Source organism: Ictidomys tridecemlineatus, chromosome 11, assembly GCF_052094955.1.
Source record: "Ictidomys tridecemlineatus isolate mIctTri1 chromosome 11, mIctTri1.hap1, whole genome shotgun sequence".
NCBI lineage: Eukaryota > Metazoa > Chordata > Mammalia > Rodentia > Sciuridae > Ictidomys > Ictidomys tridecemlineatus.
In genome coordinates this window covers 6,869,341-6,889,349 of record NC_135487.1, presented here as the reverse complement: position 1 = coordinate 6,889,349, position 20,009 = coordinate 6,869,341, and the positions used below count along the sequence as shown (strand labels likewise).

The 20,009-nt window shown below is 57.8% G+C and overlaps 1 protein-coding gene and 1 long non-coding RNA gene across 3 annotated transcripts in view; one reads left to right on the top strand and one right to left on the bottom strand.

Moving 5' to 3' along the window:
• Positions 1-20,009, top strand: part of Casz1 (castor zinc finger 1) — a 142,873-nt gene that overhangs the window by 32,570 nt on the left and 90,294 nt on the right. The gene's annotated exons all lie outside the window — the stretch shown is intronic.
• Positions 3,315-9,668, bottom strand: LOC110599062 (uncharacterized). 2 transcript variants are annotated; one of them, XR_013427401.1, is made up of 3 exons: positions 4,221-9,668; positions 3,849-4,011; positions 3,315-3,597 (listed from the first exon to the last, which is right to left on the bottom strand). It is a non-coding gene; the product is annotated as an uncharacterized LOC110599062 (long non-coding RNA). The 2 variants fall into 2 exon arrangements; XR_013427402.1 differs by having other exon boundaries at positions 3,907-4,011.

The window sequence follows — 20,009 nt, the reverse complement described above, 5'->3', positions numbered from 1 at the left end:
CAACCCAGGGTTTGCAAATCAGATGCAAACTTGGCCTTTGGTTGCTGGGGTGGAGCGACATGTGGCTGGCACTCTTCTTCCTGGCATCCAGGATGTGATCGGGCTCCAGGAATCGGTCCATCTGTGCCTAAGGTGTGCTGCTGTTGTCCTGTTGTCACCTGAAAAAGGCCACGTGGGGGGATGGGTGGCTGCGAGGTCTTGCTTGCATTCGGTGCCAGCATCTTACCTCGGCATCTCCCGGAGCTCTTCCTGCCATCTCTGCCCTCTCTGAGGATGTCTGTTGGGAAGGCGGGAGCCTCAGGTTGGCTCCCAGCCCACCCTGCGCCCTGCTCCAGAGGCTGCAGAGTGCCCCTCTGAGGGGACAAGTTCGCCTCTTCTCTTCTTGGTGGCAGGCTTTTTGTTTTCCTCTTTCTCTGGGCAAAACATGCCCATTAGTTTTTCCCTTTCTGAAGTTTCCACTCACTGTTGGCTCCCAGGGGCCGTGCCAGCTGGGATTTGCACCCGGCACAGGGTATGGGCCCAGCAGGTCCAGTGGGACTCCCACATCCTGGCATCGGCTATCTTGGGCTTGATAATGAAGCTTGGGAACCCCGCGGGCTCCGAGAGGGAGTGTGGTCGCCGAGTCCCGCCTCACTTGCCCGTCCGTTTCCAGTGACGGGCTTGGCCACAGCCTGGGGTTCTCGTGGCAGGGTGACCCCTGGTCTCAGAGGCATCCAGCCTCACCACAGCATGGGCGAGGGAGCCAAGACTGGGCTCATTCTGGTCCACAGGCCTGGCTTAGCGTCTCCCAATTTCTGGCTATTCTCTGCAAGATCTGGTCACATTTATCCTACAGTCACAGAGGGTCTGGTGTCTGCCACTCTCTCCCCCGTAGACAAAGTGGACAAGAAACCCCTGCTCTCACCAAGTTCCTGTAGCAGAGGTGACAACCAGCACACCCACAAAACTGAACAAAGACTTGGTGCTGAATGGAATGTGCCCGGGTCACTTAAGGCAGGATGCACAGAGGAGGCCTCTGAGGTGACAGCTGAGATGAAGGACAGGAAGTGGACAGCCATCGGAAGAGCAGGCAGGAGAATATTCCAGAAAGGGAGAACAGGTAGTTTAAAAGTCCTAAGGAGGGAGGAACTCACTACATTCAGTGTCCAGGAGGAAAGGCCAAGTGGCCGGGAGGTAGACAGGGCAGGGCCTGGATGTGTAGGGCATAATGTGTCAGGGGAGAAGGTGGGATTTTATTCTTGGGTGACAGGATGTCCCCTAGGGGCGCCTTAAGGAAGGAGGTAGTGAGTTGCTTTTTGTTTTTTAAAGACAGCTGGAAACCAGATGCCCTGGCGCATTCCTGTAATCCCAGCCACTCAGGAGGCTGAGGCAGGAGGATCTCAGGTTGGAGGCCAGCCTGGGAAACTTATCAAGAATAAAATAAAAAGGGCTGTGGGTGTGGCTCGGTGGTAAAGGGCCTCTGGGTTCAGTCCCCAGTCCCCAGAAAAAAAAAAGTGTGAGGGTGTCCTGGGAAGAATGCATCAGAATGGCGGCAAGGGAAGAAACCAGGAGGCCAGGGGGCGGGAGGAGTGAGGGGCCTGGATGGAAGCCGTGTGCCCAGAGGCAGAGTTAGTGGAACTTACCAGTGGATTGAATGGGGTGAGGGAAGGAGGGGTCAGCACGCCTCGAGGGTTCTGAGCCCCTGGGGTGTGGCCTGCGTCTTCTTTCTGACAGTGCCAAGAGACCCATGGCTCTGAGACAGTTACACCTTGTGGGTTGGAGGAGGGGCGCCATCTTGGAACCAAGCCGGTGGCCAAGCAAGTCCTGAAGGGCTTGGGTGCCCCTTGGTCCGTCCCCAGCAGCCAGCCTTGGAGTAGGCTGTGACTTCCATGCTGGCGATGCTTTCAGCCCTACGACTCTGCCCGACACCAGCTTTGGGCTTTTGCTCCAGGGGTCCTGTGCTGGGTCTGAGGTTGGGCACAGACATCCCTAGAGTTTCCTCTCAGTGGGGCTGTACGTGTGGTCTGTCTTCTGAGCTCCTGAACCTTTTCCTTCGTGCCTGGTCCTATAGACCCTCAGTTGATCAGCTCTGAGGCTGAGAAATGGGACTGTCTAAGACCTGGTCAGGTCCATGGGTCCCATTTCAGCTGCCAGCTCTTGCACATCTGCAGAGATCTTGGGGGTCATCTATTTATTTATTTATTTATTTATTTATTTATTTATTTATTTATTTATTTTAGTCGTCGATGGCACGATATTTTTCTTTCTTTATTTTATGTGGTGCTGAGACTTGAACCCAGTGCCTCACACATGTTAGGCAAGCACTCTGCCACTGAGCTACAGCCTCAGCCCTCTTGGGCGGGGGGTTTCTTTCCTCGTGGAAAGCTGTGCATTGCCCTAGGTGGCCCATCAGACTTGAACTCAGGCCCTGTGACTTTTTCTGGGGCCTCTGATGTGGACTCCACTACCCCAGGTCCTGACATCATGTGCAGGGACCAGGCAGGAGGAGGCAAGCCCAGCCTGGTGCTGTGATAGCGAGGCGATCCCCGGCTCCCCCCACCCCCACAGGCTTGGTGCAGCCCTGGGTACTGCCGTGTAATTCGGTAGCAAGCCAAAGGCCTGGCTGGCACAAGTGTGAAGCTGTCACCACCGGCTGCTGGGCCCCATATGCACTTGCCCGTGCTGGCAACACACCCCCAGCCATATGGGCCAGCTCAGCCCTCCAGGAAGCTCTGGAGGCCTGACCTCCAGGGGGCGTGACAGGAAGGGCAGGCCAGCGACGCCTCGCAGGGGGCATCAGGGGTGTCCCGAGTGGGAAGCAATCTGTGACACAGCAGCTCAGTCGTCCAGGAAGCTCTGGAGACCTGACCTCCGGGGAAGTGATGGGAGGGAGCAGAAGGCCAAGCTGGTGGCGGCTGGCAGGGGGTGACGGGGATGTCCCAGGCCCACAGCTGGTGCCTCAGCCTGGCTCGGAGGGGGCCGCCAGCCAGTCCTCCTGGGCGTGCCTGCTGGCCCTGGGGGAGGGTGCGTCTGTGCCCACGTGGGAGGCTTTTCTGCTTTCTGCCTCCATGGTCTGCACTAGATCCATGACCTTCACTCCTAACTGGACTGGACAGTTCTAATGCCATCCTCCGGGGCTTTGATCTGATGTGAGGCTGGCAGCTCCAGAGCACGCAGCTGCGGTGGGGGAAGCAGAGAGGTGGGTTCCGGAGAGGGATGTGGGGCCGTGTTCTCCACCACCCTGGGTGACGCCGCGAAGCTCAGGAGGATGAGTGGGTTCCAGGGGTGCAGCCCCGCGAGGGGTTATGACGGGGAGAAGGTTTGGAAAGAGCCACTGATGATTCTGGTTCTAATCTGGGTAGGAATTCTGTCTGATGGCACAGGCGCCCCGCCCTTGGCCCTTCAGTTTTTCCTGATAGAATTGGAAGCCCCTGCGACCCCAGGCACTGACGGAGGGACGCAGGCTGGCAGGTCTGGCCGCACCTGCCCTGTGTAGAACTCCTGGGGGTCTCGTCTGGTGCCGGGGTGGCTCGAGCAGAACAACGATGGCTTTAGGAGCGCTGACACCTGAAGGACCAGGGGAGATGCTCGGCCTCAGTCCCTGTGGCCTCTGGGTGCCTGCAGCAAAAAAATACCAGTAACAGAGGAGCCCCGGGGACTGGGCACACGTTGTCCCCTTCCCATATAGACCTGCCGGCTCCTGCTGTCCCACCAGCGTCCCCTTGACCTCTTTCATTCCAGAATCTACAGAGAAACAGACCTGATCCAGGTGAGAGTCCTTAAGCCAGAGGTCACTGGACCAAGGCACGAGCCACCAGTGGGACCCTTGTAGCCCATCCCCCAGGTCGTTGATGGTGACACACACTCACCCCCCCACGCCATTTGCTGCTTGTTCTCGGTCACACGGGGCCTTGGAGTGATCCTCACCTTCTGCTCCCCGCCCACGTTTTCTCTTGGGTTTGGTTGACCTCCCTCGGGAGCAGGAGGCTTGTCCCACCCGAGCCTTGCTCTGCTGGTCTGGGGTTGAGACCGCTGTGGCCAGGGCGGGAGAGGAGAGGAGGTGTAATTAAACACTAGTTCCTTTTCCAGAAATGCTAATCGAGAAAAGCAATTAAAAGCAACTTTTTTTTTTTTCCCTTAGTAATCTGGGTTAAGAGCTGGTAATGAAGTTTAGGGCCATTGTGACTCAGTATTTCAGCTTCACCGACTCAAGTCAAAACAATCCAAGCCCAGGAGCTCACCAGCCGCTGAGTGGGGCCCGGGAAGCAGCTGTGCGTCCTGATGTTCCCGCTTGTCACCACCCGGCACTGTTCCCCGGGGCAGTTCCAGCTGGGGAAGGGGATCTGAATGGCATGTAGGTGGGTCCCCGAGGTGACCCCTCAGAAGACCAGAACCTGGAAATGCAGCTGAGCGGAAATGCTTAGGAGCAGGGCACGTGTGGCACCGAGTGTAAGGGCCAGAACCGGAAAGGGTGGGTCAGATAGGGTCAGGGGACAGGAAGTGGTCCTGGGGTGGACAGGGCTCAGCCACATGGGCTCGGAACCAGAGGAGCTGGTGGTCCAGTCCTGACCTCCAACCTCTGCCCGTTCACCTCCGGTTTCATTCATTAATCAGTTGCTGCCATTGAGCACCACTGCATACCCATGTTTTAGACACCGAAAGTGCAACAGTACACAGAGAGGTGAGGATTCCCACCCTCGTGGAATTTACATGCTGGTGGGAGGGAAACAAACGGTCCAGGGCATCAGGAAGGAAAGGAGATGTTCATTGGCGACGTGTTAAAGAGAAAATTAAAGCAGCTCCCGGGAATGGAACGGGGTAGGGTGGGCAGGTGGATGTTCGTGATTTTAGATGTGGCTTCTGGGGGAAAGGGTCACTGAGGTGGTAACACCAGGGCGGAGACAAAACAGAAGGGAGGGCGTGGTCACCCTGGTTGGAATCTGGAGGAAGAGTGTTCTTGTCCAGGGGAACAGCAGCTGCGAGGCCCCAGAGGCAGGCGGACAGCAGGGAGGCCAGGGTGGCTGGGAAGGAGTGACCTGGAGATCAAGGCTGGGGCAGGGGGGTGCGGTCCACAGATCCTACAAGCCTTGCAGGCCATCGTGAGAACTCTGGCTGTTACCCCGAGTAAAACGAGATGCTTTTTGAAGAGCTCTGACTGACGTGATCTGATTAGGCACAAGCTCTTTATTAAAAAACAAGACCCTATTGTCACTGGCCCCTCCTCTCATGGTCCCCGATGTGCAGAGTCCCCCTCCCCACACACACATACCCCTCGGAGGCACTCTAGCAACATTTCACCTGGGATGGGCCAGAGGGTGCTGGGGGGTGTATCTGGAACTCACTCAGCCCCAGCCTCAGCCTCCTCCCTGGGAGCAGTTCCCCATCAGGGTCTTGTCACTTTAAGCAGCCCCCCGCCTGGTTTCCTTGGCCTGCTTTATCTGAAGTCCAAGCGCATGTTGTTTCAGGACCGATCCGCTTTAGCTAATTAATAATCTGACAGGAGCCACCCAGGGGATTAGCCTCGGAGCTGAGCTCCACCAAGCCCCAGCAAATGAGCCCCATGCTCCTCAGGGACATGGAGGTGACTTTGGGGGGGGGGTTCATGGAGGGGGGACCCCCATAGGTGAGCCATGGCATGGGGCAGTTTAGGAGTGGCCAGTGAGGGAAGAGGAAGGGGAGAGATGGGAAAGGAGCCTCCTAGAGGACTCGCTGTCCCCAGACAGGCAAGGACTCTGCTCTCCTCTGCTGCCTCTTATGGTCTTGTCACCTGCCAGAAACTGTCCCCACCTGAGGAGCCGGGATACCGTCGTCAGCATTAGCAAGTATAGATGCAGGACCCGGGTGTGGCCGAGCCTCAGGTGGCCTGCGCCCCATCCTCAGCACGAGTACGTTCCCTGGGCTGTTGGCGATCGGCTCCCACTAAAGGTGTCTTCGTTGAGTATGAGACATTCTGCTTCCACGTTTCCTCTGGCGAACCTGAGAGCAGGGCCAGAGGCTTTGGGGCTCCCTTTGGAAGAGGTGGCACTTCCCGGGGAGCCACCTGGGGCTTTTTCAAGCAGGGTGAGGCTGGGGTCCTGGTGACCTCGTGGTCACAGTACAGGGAGAGGAGGACGAGGAGGACAGATGTCGGCCACTTGCCTGTCTTCCAACCTGTTGGGCCCAGGTGGTCCTTGGATGCTTAGAGTCTAAGTCCCCTCTGGAACATCTGTGGCCCCAAGCGAGGGAACAGTGCCCCCTGGCCACCTGTCCCAGGGGAAGCTGGCATCTAGGAAATCCAGCCTGCGCCTAAGGGGAAGGCTCGAAGTTCCGGGGTCATCTGGGTTGGGCGACAACCAGGGCATTTGTTCTGAGCAGGGGTGGCCTCCTGTGTGGGAGGGGCCAGGCCAGGTCACATACAAGGTCAGGGACAACAGCCTGCTATTCAGGGCCCCTCCTTGTTCCAGGTTTCTGGGCACTGAACAGAGATACCCGTTGCTGACCTCCCCATGCCCACCTGCACGGCCACAGAGCAGAGTGAGTGCTGGCTTCTCAGGAAGGACACACCGTCCAGCCGGGCTGGCTGCCCAGGATGTCACTCTCAGGGCAGGAGGGGCGCGCCTTTATTGGAAAGCTTGATGGGGTCCAGCCTGCTGGCTCTCGTGACCCCTGTCACCCTGGCTCTGTTCCTCGTGGTCAGGGAGCTCAGGGCAGCGAGAGAGGCCAGCTGCCAGCTGGTGGAAGTCCAGCCTCCTGCAGCCAAGGGGCCCGATGCCAGGCGGGCACTGCCCTGAGGTGGGAGCGCGCGGGCCCCGGCTCTGTGCTCTAGGAGTTAACAGCATCTGCGCCCGCGGAGGCCCCCTCTCCCCGTGGGCCGCCTCCTCCGGCCTTTCCCGGCACAGCCAGCCAGGGAGTCTGTGGTGCAGCAGTCGGGCCGGGGGTGCCGAGCTGGTGGGAACCTCTTCCGCTTCCTGAGCTCTCAGCCTCTTCCCCAGCGTGCCCGGTGGTTTGGCCCTGGTTCTCGAGCCGTCTGCTGCCCGTGCTGCCTCTGACCGACATCGTTAGCGTGGGTATTTATATTTCATTAACGACATTAAGCCCAAATGGCATTAAAAGCAAAGCTGGTGATAAATAGCTTATTAATAAACAGGGAGTGCTCCGTGCTGCCTGGCCTATCCCAGCCCCGGCGTTAACCCTTGCTGCCCTAGATAAATATGTTTCACCCCAAAGACCAGCCCCCCAAAAGATGGGGCCGGAAGTGCCTGTCACCTGCCCGTCCTCTACTGGATACTCTCAGGTCCACGCATCTTGGATCCCGAGTGGGCTAGTTCTGGGTCACTGTGGCTCATGTGACCTGGCCAGATCCCTCAAGGCCTCTAATCACATTCCCCTCACCCCACCCTCACTGATTTTGATTCTGGGGATGAAGAATTTAGGAAATACGGCTTTTGTAGGCTGCAAGCTCAGGTCTTCTCCATTTCCTTGAAGTTCAGTCTACAAGGACTTTGGAATCAAAGACAGTGATGCTGCCGGGTGCGGTGGCAGGCACCTGCAATCCCAGCAGCTCCGGAGGCTGAGGCAGGAGGATGGAGAGTTCAAAGCCAGCCTCAGCAACTTATCGAGGACCTAAGGAACTCGGTGAGATTCTGTCTCTAATAAAATACAAAAAAGGGCTGGGGATGTGGCTCAGTGGTTAAACGCCCCTGGGTTCAATCCCTGGTACTAGGAAAAAAAAAAAAAAGAGTGATGCATATGAAAATATTAGCAGTGACAACAGTGACAAGCACAGGTAACATTTACGGGGTGCTAACTGTGAGCAGGCCTTTCACTGAGCACAGGCCCCCATCCTGACAGCCACCCCAGGAGTCCCACTGAGCCTCACTGTATAAGCGGCAAGGCACTTCCTGGAAGAGCGAAGCAGTTCTACCCACTGAGGCCCAGGTCACACAGAGGCTAGGCCCTGGTCATGGTGCAGGACTTGGTACGAGGGTGGGGGGTGGACGTCCCTGACTCCTGGGCCTCGGACCTGCCGAGGCTACCCAGGGCTATGGCTCCAGGCCTTGCTTGACTCTGCCTCTGTTGAACCCCTGCCCACCAGGACTCAGTGTTCTGTTAGGCGATGTCACTGGCCAGGTGAGCCCGCCTGCATGCAGGCTGTCTGACTGGAGGCCACAGACACGCACCACAGAGTCCACCACCTCCTCTAGAACTCAGGAGCGCCAACAGGGATGTCCGCGGTGACCCCAGTGAGCAGAGTCCCGCAGGCCTGGGTCGTTTGGGGTTTCGGTCAGTGTTTTGTGGCTGTCATCTCTTGACGCTTGGAAGAAGCAGGGGCAGACTCGGTCCTCCCTTGCCCCGGCTCCCTGGCTGGATCCCTGAAGGTAAGAGGAGGAACCGGAGCCTCACTTAGAACGTCTCACCCCGACCAACCTGAGCAAGAATTCTTGTTCCATGCCCTGTCTCTTCGGAGCTGTCTGGGCCACACGGGGTTGAAGGGGGCCAGGGACTCCCTGGGAGTTTTGCGGTATAGAAAGGAAGGAGGAGGGAGAGCCGACAGTGACTCGCCGTGGGGTCCCAAGCAAGAGGGTGGGGCAGAGGGCTCATCGCTTCTGTCCAGTGACGCAACTTCCCACTCGCAGGAGAGTGCCGGGACTCCTGCTGCCTCAGCCAGGGGCCAGGCCTGCTTCTCCCAGCCCATCCCAAAGCTGGGAAGGAAGTGGGGAGGCAGCCACTGTCAGGGTCCTGGTCAGAAAGTTCCCCTCTCACCTGGATGGCTGGACCTGACCCTCACGCCCCAACCCCCACCGAGGAGAATGACGCAGGAACCAGCGAGGCCCCGGCTGACCGCTAGGTGCTGTCAGGGCTGCCCCGACGGCCAAAAGACCCGGCCACTTGCTCTGGCCATGCAGGCCTTTGTGGTCACGGCAGGGCGCAGTGTATGGCAGAATCACAGTTGTCACCGACATTGTACTTAAAGTGCACTAGGTCTCTAGGCCCGTCCCTCCTGTAGCTAGCTGGTGGTCAGGAGGGAGAACCCACTGGGAGGAAGATGGGAGAGATGGGCTTTGAGACAGGCCACCCGAGTCGCTGTTTCGTAGAACTGTGGCCATCCCTTCGCCATGCTCAGCTCCACTGTCCTCTGTGACATGATTGTGCCTTCTCTGCGGGGATGCAGTCTCTAAAATGCCTGTGATGGCCTTGGACCCGGGAGGCGCTGGGCGAGGGCTGGTGCCCGCATTCCTGCCCTTACCTTGTTGTCGCTGATATTCTGTCTGAGAAACAGGGGAGGAAGTGGGTGAAGACTCACATCCACAGCAGGGCGTGGCCTGCCGCTCCCTCTGGGGACTGACGGCAGCACTGGTAGGGATAAGTCCATCCATCCAGTCGTCCACTCATCGTTTCTAGGACATCTCCTCCGCTAGGCTCAGGAGGAGTGAGGACAGGGTGAGTCTAAGGGGAATGTAGCGGGGCTCCCAGCCAGGGCTCCTGGGGAGGGGCAGCCGGCTGTGGGTGTGGCCACTCTGGTTCCAGGCAGCTGCAGGGACCAAGGGAGAAGAGCTGGCATCTCAGCATGTGGCCCTGCTGCGTGGTGGGGCAGGTCCCTCCCTTCCCGTGCCGTGCCCACTGTTAGTGGGCTGGCTGTTGGCGGGCATAAGCCACCTCGTCGTCCCTCTGCTGTGCGAAGCCCGGAACCTGGGCAGGGCTTCTGCTTGTCTGCCTGCCAGGTGTTCGAGTGCTGTGCTCCAGGCCCTTCCCTGGCCACCCGGCTGACGTGCCGTTCCCCTGGCCTTGGCGGAACATGAGTGGCACGGTTTGGCCCAGGCTCGACGGGCACTTAGCAAGAGCCTCCGCCTGAGGGATGAGTGGTCCCCTTGGTTGCATCAGTTTCTGAGGGACGGGGACGTGCAGACCCCTCCCCTCTGCAGACCCCTCTTTCCCAAGGCAGCTTGCCCTCTTCTTCCCCTCCACCCTCTAAGGTGTCCTGTGTTCTCCAAGGGCCAGGGCTCAACAGGGGCCGGGGTGGGACGGCCAGTGGCTGCTGTGCAGAAGGTCTGCGTGGGCTTACCTTGCTTTAGTGGAACGTCACAGCCGACTGGGTGGCCTCCCTCATGTGCCACTTGTCACTCTAAGGATTCTGAGTGTCCACTCCTGCTTGAAAGGGACCACACGGGGAGAAGCTATGAAGTCATCTGTTTTGCCTCACGTGACCTAAGGAAAGGGGCTGGGGGTACAGTGGGTGACAGCTCTGGGGACTGGGAGATGGTGGGTATGGGCAGATGGCTCAGTGTGCCCAGGAGCAGGGCCTGTGGCCTCCTGGGCAGACCTTCAAGGGGGGTCAAAGGCCGCTCCATATCCAGAGCACTCTCTCTGCCTCATTCCTGGGCCCAGTGGTGCCCTGACAGGAGGCCAGCCTCCCTGGGCTGGGCTGTGGGCAGGGAGGCCCTCAGAGAGGCCTGGGCCCAGAGCTGGCCCTCAGTCGGGCTTAGGGTGCCCTCTTGGCTCTGGGCAGTGCAGGCCTGTGGAGCCACAGGCAGGGTGGCGACCACAAGGAGCCAGGAGGGGGACGGCAGAAGGGGTCATGCGTGTTCTGTCCTCTGGGAGCTTCTCCTACTTTCATTTTCTTTTTGCCACTGTTTTTTTTTTTTTCCTTGGGGTCTAATTAAAGACTTGGAGCCGTTTACAGCCTGTGGTTGGCTTTTTATTTGGAGCCTTGGCAATTACCTCCTGCCCTAAAATAAGTTTCGATGGAGCAGGGGTAGGCTTTTTCTTTTGGCCAAGTTCTCAGCTTTAATTTTGCCGCGTGTGTGTGCGTGTGCGTGCGCACGTGTGTTCCCTCATGCTCGAGTGTGTGATGGGGTGTCACGACGCCTGTCCCTCCTCCCCTTTCCAAATCCTTGTCACTTGCCCCATCTCAAGTGTCCCTTGGCCAAGGCAGAGACCTGGACAGTGGGAACAGTATGTCCTCAGCCTCACCCTGCCTGGAGGCACCTCGGTGACAACAGGCAGGTCATCTGTTGACTCTGTCCCAGTTTCTTCACCTGCAAATGGGGCCAGCGGGCTGGGCATGACGGAGGCTTTGGTCCTCACCACTTTGGAAACAGACCTCTTGCCACAGCAGCATAGAGTGGGGGAAGCCACCGCCGGCGGCACCAGCACCCCGGGCCTCGTTTGCCCTCTTAATCAACACCCTTTGAGTTTGATAGGAACCTGTTGTCGTGTCCCCATTTTATCCCTCTCTGTTCCCCTGGCCACTGTGTGAGCAGATGTGATCACCCCCAGTTTATTGCTGAGCCCTAAGGCCAGGGATAATTAGTGGCTTTTCTGAAATCACTTCGCTTAAAAGAGACAGAGTCTTGAGATTCAAACTCAGGTCCTGTGATCTTCCAAAACCCAAACCCAAGACTTTGTGGGGCTCAGTGCCAAATGAAAACGTGGAGCCCCTTGTCCTGAAATAAGAATTTCAGGACCCCAAGAACACGACATGAGACTGAGTGGGTGCCCTTCTGAGCACCCGTGTGGCTGCAGGGGTTGCATGCCCAAGAAGCTAGCCCTGTCCGACACCCCCTCGAGTCTCCTCCTATCTGCTCTGTTCCTACCCATGAGGTGATGGCAGGGAAGTCACATAGGCCAGTGGTGCCCCCCTGGCCGCTGTGACCACCCCTTTAGGGGGGCTGGAATCTGGGATCTCCCAGCCTCCTGAACTTTTCCATGAGCCCTGCACAGGATCTCTGGGTTCCCTGAGTCTCCTGGGGTCCTTTTCAGTTAGAGGTGAGGAACTGAAAAGTGGGTGCAATAAGAGCTCTTTTTCCTTGGGGTAGAGGTTGAAGTTTTGAGGACTTGGTCTTCCGAGTCCCATTGAGGAGCTCAATGAGATTCTTTCTGTCAACCCAAAGCAAGTGGTGACCTGCCAAAAATATACAGGTCATCCTGGGCTCCAGTTATTCCGCTTTGGGTAGGAGGTTAGGCAGCCCATTCCTTGGGCAGATCTGGAAACTTCCTGGCTGATTGCTGGGGACTGGGATTGCCATGGAAACTTATGGATGGATGGATGGATGGATGGATGGATGGATGGATGGATGGATGGATGGATGGATGGAGCGAGCACATAGCTGGGTGTGAGCCCGTGCGAGTGCCCATGTGCGTGCACACGCGTGCCACAGAGGACATGGCTCTCCTGCAGCAGGCAGCTATTTACACAAGAGCTGTCAGGATGATTGGCTTTTACTGAATTTCCCAGATGGAGCGGCCTTTGCCTACCCGTCCAGTGTGCTCCTGCCCATAGCCCCCTTTCTGTCTTCTGCTAGTGCCCCCTCAAAGATGTCTGAGTGCCAAAGTCCCCGCCGCAAGAGCCCATCTGGACTCTCTCCCAGGTGCCCCTGCTCCCCAGAAGCCTTCTAAATTCTGGACCTTGGGTGTGCTTAGGGTGAACCGTGTCCTGAAAACCATGGCAGCTGTTTTTATGGGGGGAGGGGGAGGGAACAACTTTGTGTAAAATGGGGGCCAGGTGGGGGTGGGAGTCCCCCAGGCGCGAGGTCTGAGGCAGTTGGAGTATAGGAGGGCGAGGTGCCCGAGTTTCCAAGGACTGATTAGATGGTATGCCAAGTGTATTAAATTTTGCAGACATTTTAACAGCAATATGCTAGATAGTTGGGTGTCCCCTGAGGCGGCTGGATTTTTTATATCCTTCACAGAAGGTCAGAACCCTCTTCTGCCTGCCTCCCCCTCCATCCCATGCTCTCTGCTCCACGGCTCACCCTCCCCTTCCTCAACAATTTCCCTGGCTTCTCACTCTCTGCTCGTCAGGAACCTAAAAGACATCTCTGGTCCCTGCCAGAAAGAGGCAGCACCGGTCCCTCCCGCCTCGCCATTGGGCTGGTGTCAGGGGTCTCCAAGGCTGGGGAGGGCTCACGCGGGAAGCTTGATTTCTGCTCTCTCTGCCCCGCACCCCTCCCCCCACTTTGGAGACTGTTGTCAGACCTGCCCCCTCCCTCCTTATTTTTATAGAAAAAAAAGGCAGGAAAAGCATCCATCTGGCATATGAATAATTGAAATGGCTCAACCCTGTTCCTGTGGCTGCTGTTTGTTCTCAGCTCCCCCCGGCCCGGCCCATCCCCCTGAGCATGGGTCTCTGAGCGGAGGCTGCGTGGGCATTCTTCGAAGGGTCTCCGGTGAGGCCCAGGGCTCTCCTTAACCTTGAGTCCTTTCTCCCTGGGGACCAACAGGTCTGAGTGGGGGACGTTTGGAGATGTGGTTTCCTTCTCACTGTCCATGGGGACAGCCAGCCCCTGGCTAGAGTCTCCCAAGTATCACTGCAGCTCAGTCTCAAGGGCCAGCTTCCCTCACCCTGGCCACTCCCAGAGCCCCCCGGGAACCTCTGATGTATGCCCAGCCTCCTCTTATCCCCATCCTGAGGGCTCTGGTGACCTCCCAAAGGTTCGGGGGCTCTGGGGACTCCTCTGTGGGGAAACTGGCTCTCTGGCAGTGCTGTCCCAGACTTCTGATCAGGCACCTTGCCCTGAGGCCTCTGAGACACCCACGTCCCGTCCTCTGCCCCAACTAGCGTGCCCAGCTGGGGCTGCCCTGGCTGGAGGTGTCCCCTTCTCTGTGTCTTCATTTCGCCTTTGGGTTGGGAGCCAGGAGAGAGGAGATCCTCCACTTTGCTTTCTGGGAGGAAGCACACGGCGGTGGGAGGGCGGGCCAGAGGCGGGCTGGCCGAGCTCAGGGCCTGGCCCCATCACTCCACGGGGCTGGGACCAGCTGCACACCAAGCCCCGTGTCCCGGCCCAGAATCCACTGTCTCTTTAAAACCCTTTAGAGGAAAAACAAAAGAACTTTAGTGCATTAATTCTAGATGAAGATGGGCCTCCAGATGATGGCCTGACCCTCATGGCTCCCTTCGCGCCCACTTCCCTGTCCTCCTCCCCCTCCCACCCTCCTGCCCCGCTGCCCCGCCCTGGCTCTCCATTCCCATCCCTTGTTCTTGCCCTGTGAGAGGCTGACGTAAGGGTTGCACGGAGTGTGGGCTTTCTGTTTGAAAAGTCAATACTTCTGTTTGTCTGTTTGGGACATCATGTTTGTGTCATGTGTGAATATCGACTTGCAGCCGTGGGCCCTGTGGTTATTAAGTGCCGGGAGCCAGGGTGCATTTCGGGACCACCGAGCGGCTGCGGTGGGGAGGGGCTGGCACGGGCATCACCACAAAGTGGTGAGAGGCCTCAGAAGACGCCCCGTAGGAAGAGGGTGCGAGCAACACCAGAACCTTCTAGATCTCTTCCGGGTTCATTTACAAAACTGCCCAGTCAGCAAAAAAAAAATAATTCGGATGAAATTCAAATCAGGTTTGTTAATATATGACCATAAATATATAAATATATAATAAATAGAAAAGTCGTTTGTAAAGACTCCTACACATGTTATAAAAGCTGCAAAATGTCTGACATTCCAGGGCCTGGTACGAATAATTAGATATTTATATCCAATAAAACTGGTTTGATGGGGAAATCGTTTCCCCGTGTGGATTCTCAGTGGAGGACGAGTTTCGGTGGTTGGGTTTGTTTTTTTCCTGACAATAAAACCAGGGGTTTGGCACCAACAAATGTATTTCCCGTAAATATCTAAATCTCCGTTTTCCAGCGTGAGCTCTGCTGGACGGGCCCCGTCACGCCCGCCGCTCTCCTCGCTGGCCTTTCCATTGTCCCTGGAGAACAGTGTGCACGGCCCTCCTCCCTGCACCCCCGGCCTGAGCTGCAGCCAGGACCACTCTGCCCCCCGCGCCCCTCCGCGCCCAGACTGCTGCTGTAGGCGCTTCACTCTGCTCTTTTTGGGGATCAGTTTCTCAGCCTGGGACTTCTGCTCTCCTGCGCCCTGGAAGCCCAATCTAAGCCCCTCCTACCCCCCACTACCATTTTTAATTCCCGTCTTCACCTCCTGCTCCTAGACCCTGCTCTCCCTTCTCTCGGGAGCTCTGTTTGACCCCCTGGCCCATAGCCTTCAGGGCCTCTACCGCGCGCCTGGAGGCCCTGGGGAGGCAGTTTGCCTTACAGCCCTGGCTTGGGGACATCGCCCAGCCCCACCCTTGTTTCTCTTCCATCTGTTCCACAGTCACGAACAGATGGAGCCAGGAGCCAGAAGGTGCCGGGGATGACTGTGACCTCTCTCTCCCATTATACGGATGTGGAGCTGAGGCCCCGAGTGGGGCAGATGGCCTGGGTGAGGGGCTGGTTTAAGACTCCTAAGTGGGACAGACAGAGCTGGGCCAGAAGTACAGCCCCTGGCTTGACCTCCCGCTGGTTCTGGGCGAGTGGAAGGGGAGCACACCTACTCCACAGGGTAGGGACCCCTGGGGCAAGTGGCCTCCCTCTCGGAGCCTTGCCTTTCTGACCAGTGACGTGGACTCAGTGCTTACCCCGCTGTAAGGCCACCCAGAGGAGCAACTCAATGAGGTGTCTCCGAGTCACACCTTGGGTTCCGGACCGACGGGTCCGTTCCCCAGGAAGAAGGTAGTCAAGTTGACCCCGTGGCCCAAGCCCGGACCTGCATGTCACCGGGTTGCTTGACACTGGGGTGAGGGCCTGTCTATGGGCTCCCCCGGGTGGTGGGATTGCTTTTGCCTGTCTCCCAGCTTGGCTGCGTCTCACCCTCTCAGGACGTTCTGGCTGGGTTCAGGGAGCCTTAGAGCTTCCCAGGGGTCTGCTGTGACTTCACGTCAGCCAGGAAGGAAAAGCCGTTGGTGGAGGAGCAGCACCCGGGCGCTGGGGTCTTCAGGTTCCTCAGGGACGCACCCCAGAGGCAGGGCCACAGAAGCCGCAGGGGTGGACTGCAGCGCCTTCGCAAAGACCCAGCCCAGCTCTGTCGGGGACACTTGGGCCAAACTGTCACCTGGGCCCTTCGGAGGCTGGTGGCCCTGACGTTCTGACAGGCATCTTTCAGATCAAAGAAAAGGAGTCTCCTGGCAGCCAGCAGGGCCAGGAGGAGGGGAGAGGGCTGGCAAGGAGGGCTCGGGGGAAGGTCTGCGGGCCCTACCGGGAGCCTCGGAGCTTGATTATAGAGCTCTGAGTAGTGACAGTAGACAGCCCTGGGTACCGCTGGGGCAGCTGAGCGGTGGCACTGCCACATGCCACGAGCCCACACTCTTCCTCCGCTCTCATCCTCCTGCTCCTTGCTGAGGACCCTGCGTGTTCGTGCTGGGCGTGGCCAGCAGCCCGCGCCCCCCCCAGGATAACCCTTAAGTGACACAGAGTGGCATGCCAGCTTCACCTGTACCCGTCCCCGGAGCGGAGAGGCCCAGAGCCCACGGGACCACCCTCCAGGGGTGGCTCTCTTAGGCCAGTAAGTTTCAAGACACACTACTGCCCAGGGGACGGGACCCTGGCCTGGAATTCAAAGCCGCCCTCCAAAAGACACCTGGGTGGCTTGTTTTTCCATGTTGTCTTTTTTCTTCCTCCTTTTCCCCAACCCTCGCAAAACTAAAAAAAAAAAAAACTTGGAGAAGCAGAGCCCAGGCTGCCTGTGACTGGCTCACAGAGAAGCCAGTCAAACCTCCCCTTGTTGAGAACATTTTGACAGCATAAAATTGTTGCCGGAATGTGACTTTAACGAAAAGTAAAAAAAAAAAAAAAAGAAAGAAAAAAAAAATTCCTTCCTTCATGCATATGGAGTTTTTTGGAAAAAAAAATGGTATTTTAATGCTTTCTATTAAATTGGGACTAAAAGTGGTGTCTTAATTTGCATGCATTAGCATATTTGCATATAGATCACTGAAATGGTGGAAGAGAGAAGAGCCTTTAAATGAAAATTCTTTTAAAGGCACAGGCCCGCTTCCCTCCCCACCTCCCTCTGGGATTTATCCTTGATCTTTTCCTCTCACCTCCAACCCCACCTTTATGTCTTGATTAAGCTGTGAATGGACAGGAGAGTCAAGGCTCTACTTCTTAGGAGCCGATTCAGGGTGGAGTCGAGGGGCCAGAAAGTCCTGGCCCTTGGTCACCCCCTGGCAGAGCTCTGAGCTGGCTGTCCTGGCAGTGAGTGGCTCTGAAGAACGGGCCTGTGTTCATGCCAACAGGCAGGTGGCCTGGACCCCTGGGCCTCTTCCAGCCATTGTCCTGCCCTCTTTCTGGCTCTTCCCTTCCCACCCACCCCCCCCACCTGTTCTGCCAGCCCCTGTCCTGGGCCTGTGACCACCTGGCTCCAGAGGACGGGATGCTCTTCTTCCTCTGGGGTTCTTTGCTTATCGGCCACGCAGGACTGAGACCTCAGCTCCCCTTCCCACGTTCCTGACCCATGCCCAGGCTGCCGTGGTTTCTGTGTCACTGGGCCTCTGGTTGAAAGGTTCCTCCTTGAGGGTGGAAACCCCACCCATCTCCATCCTCCATCCCTCTCTGCCACTGTCCTTGTTTCCCTGTCGGCAGAGAACTCACTAGTTGTTTGTTTACTTGATGATTTGTCTCTTCCCGCCAACGCCACCCTTGCCAAGGACAAACTCCACAGAAGCACAGCCCGGTGGCCAACTCATTCATAGCTAGACCCATGGTGCTACTGACAACGCCCAGCGCATTGTGGGTATTCCGTAACTATCCATTGAATGAGTGGAAGGGGGCTGGGACTCCTGCCAGGCTGAGCCTTTCCCAGTGCCATGGTCTCATGGTACACAGTGCCACACCCCAGCCCCCTTTAGATGTCTTCAGCCTTGCTGGAGGAGCAGGATGTGGGAATTGTCCAGGGCCTTCCAGGCTGATCCCAGGCCCTCAAAGAATGCTTTAGCCCACCCTTGTTCCTTTGGATGGCAGGCTGGGTGGAGTGCGGACCTGGCCTTCGGGAGCAATCGGGCAGGGTGGCCTGTAGGAAATGTTCAGCGTGGGGGAAAGGGTTGGGGCTGATGGAGCTAGGGTCACCTTGTGCCAACACAAGGGCCTCCGACCCTGTAGCCAGATAGATCTTTACTTGGCACCCTTCCTCCCAGAAACTTCAGGGTGCACCATCAATGCCCTGGTTTCTGTACCTCAGTTGTGCTGCTGGCTGTCCCTAGTCTGGGTGAAAGAGTCCTGGGAAACCCCACCATCCTCTCTGCATTCCAGAGGGACGGCCCCGGGAAGTGAGGTCTAGCCACTGAGCCCTGAGCCATCCCTCCCTTCCCTACTGGGGTGGGCTGGGCTTTCCAAAAGGCCCCTCCAGGCTGACAGCAGCCTCGGGCTCCATGCCCAGCCTGAAGGGGGAGGGCCGAGAAGGGTGAGGGGGACGCCCAGGGTTGGAGCGGGACTGTGCCTCCACCGCTAATGAAAATCGGAAACCAATTGAGCAGGACAAGGTGCCCCGCCAGCAGGTTGTGGGAACAAGGGTCCTAATGGATGTGGCTGGTGGGGGGAGCGGATGCCTCATTGATCGCCCAGTGGCTATATTTATCCACCTTGGGTCTGTGGCCCCAGCAGCTGGATGGTACAGGGATAAATAAATGGCCACTGAAATATTCATGAGCTGCACATGCACATCCGTGGTCAGGGGTGCCGCCAGGGCCTGCTCTTCCTTCCTTCGCCCATCTCTCTGCAGAAGCCTTTCAGGAAATTCCTCCCACCTGGGCCAGGTGACGCGTGGCCCAGCCCCACTGGGCACCCAGCCCAGCCACAGCCCTGGGAGCACCTGCAGGCCTGGGCACCTTCTATCCTGGGCCAGCTGACTGTTCTCAGACTGGTCCCTGCCTGGCCTTTGTCCCCTCCATTGCCCCTCTGTCCCTGTCCCTTAGTGATGGATTAGACACGTGGGGCCGTGGCTATTTGCTTGACCCTGTATGCCCTGCTAGACCGTGTCCTACTCCTGAAGGACAAGCTTGTGGCTCATTTGTCCCTGGATTTCCCCTGTGGCCTGGCACGGTGCCTGATGTGTCCTTGAGAAGAGCATCATCTGAGTGAGGCTCAGAGGTGGGCTTGTGTCTCAGGTCTGTCCTCTCAGGTCTTCTCCTTGCTGAACTCGGAGTCCTCATCTGCAAAATGGGTTTAGGAGCAGTGCTGGGGTGTCATTGAGTGTGGGCCTGGGGCTTCCCAAATCAGAAGCCCTAGCAGGTTAAGGACACCGTTCTGGGGCCAATCCACACTGCTGAATGAGGCTCTCCAAAGGAGGGACTGAAGGCTTAGTGAGCTTGTTGGTTTGCTGCTCACTGAGGTGTAGAAGTCCTGGCTTTGACCTTCCAATGTCTTAGTCCAGGTAGCCTATGGCTACCAGGTCTACTCTGAGTTGTTCAGCCCCTGGGAAACAGGGCCAGGAGGACAAGGGAGAGAGGATGATTCTAGAGGGTCTGGAAGCCAGGCTTCTGGTAAAGCTGCCTGGTGTGGAGTAGAGCTGCCAGAGACTGAGCAGATGGGCCAGTAGTGCCCTGAGGTAGGGTCTAGAAATGCTGCGGGGGCTGCCCATAGGCAACAGGTGGGTGGGGCCAGGGCAGGGACCTGTGGGCATCCTCCATGATCTGGAGGTCTGTTGTGGGCAGTGCCCAAGAGGGTGCCGATGTGGTGCTCTCTGGGGTTTCATCTGCCTTTAACCTCACAGCTCCTCCCCGGGGGAAGGAAGGGAAGAGCTCGGCCCCTGGGCAGGAGTGAGCAGTGTCAAGAGCTATGGGTGCTTGCCCAGGGCTGGTGGACAGCACACTCTCCAACCAGATTGCCTGTGGCACCACAACCACAAGCTGCTGCTTCTGGGTGCCCTGGGTACCGCAGCTCACGCTGCCCCTTAGGTGTACTGCTGACCTGTTGGTGGCCTGGGCCCGTCCCCTGGTAGGCAGATGCCCATGACTGGAAACCGTTTGACCCCGTTTAACCGAGGGGACTGAGGGTTCAGCTGACCATCTGTGGTGGGTCTCTGAGGGCTCCGGGCACAGAGACCAGGAGAGTCGCAGGGGATGGGTGAGGGCAGAGCTTGCGTCGGCGGCTCAGCCAGGAGGAGCCAGCCTTCCCTCCTCCCTGCCAGCCCACCTCCTCCCCCAGCCAAAGTTTGATCCAAACAGAAGCAAACTTTGGGGACAGCCCTGGCTCTGCGTGGAGCCTGCGGAGCCTGCGAGTGGCAGCGAGAGC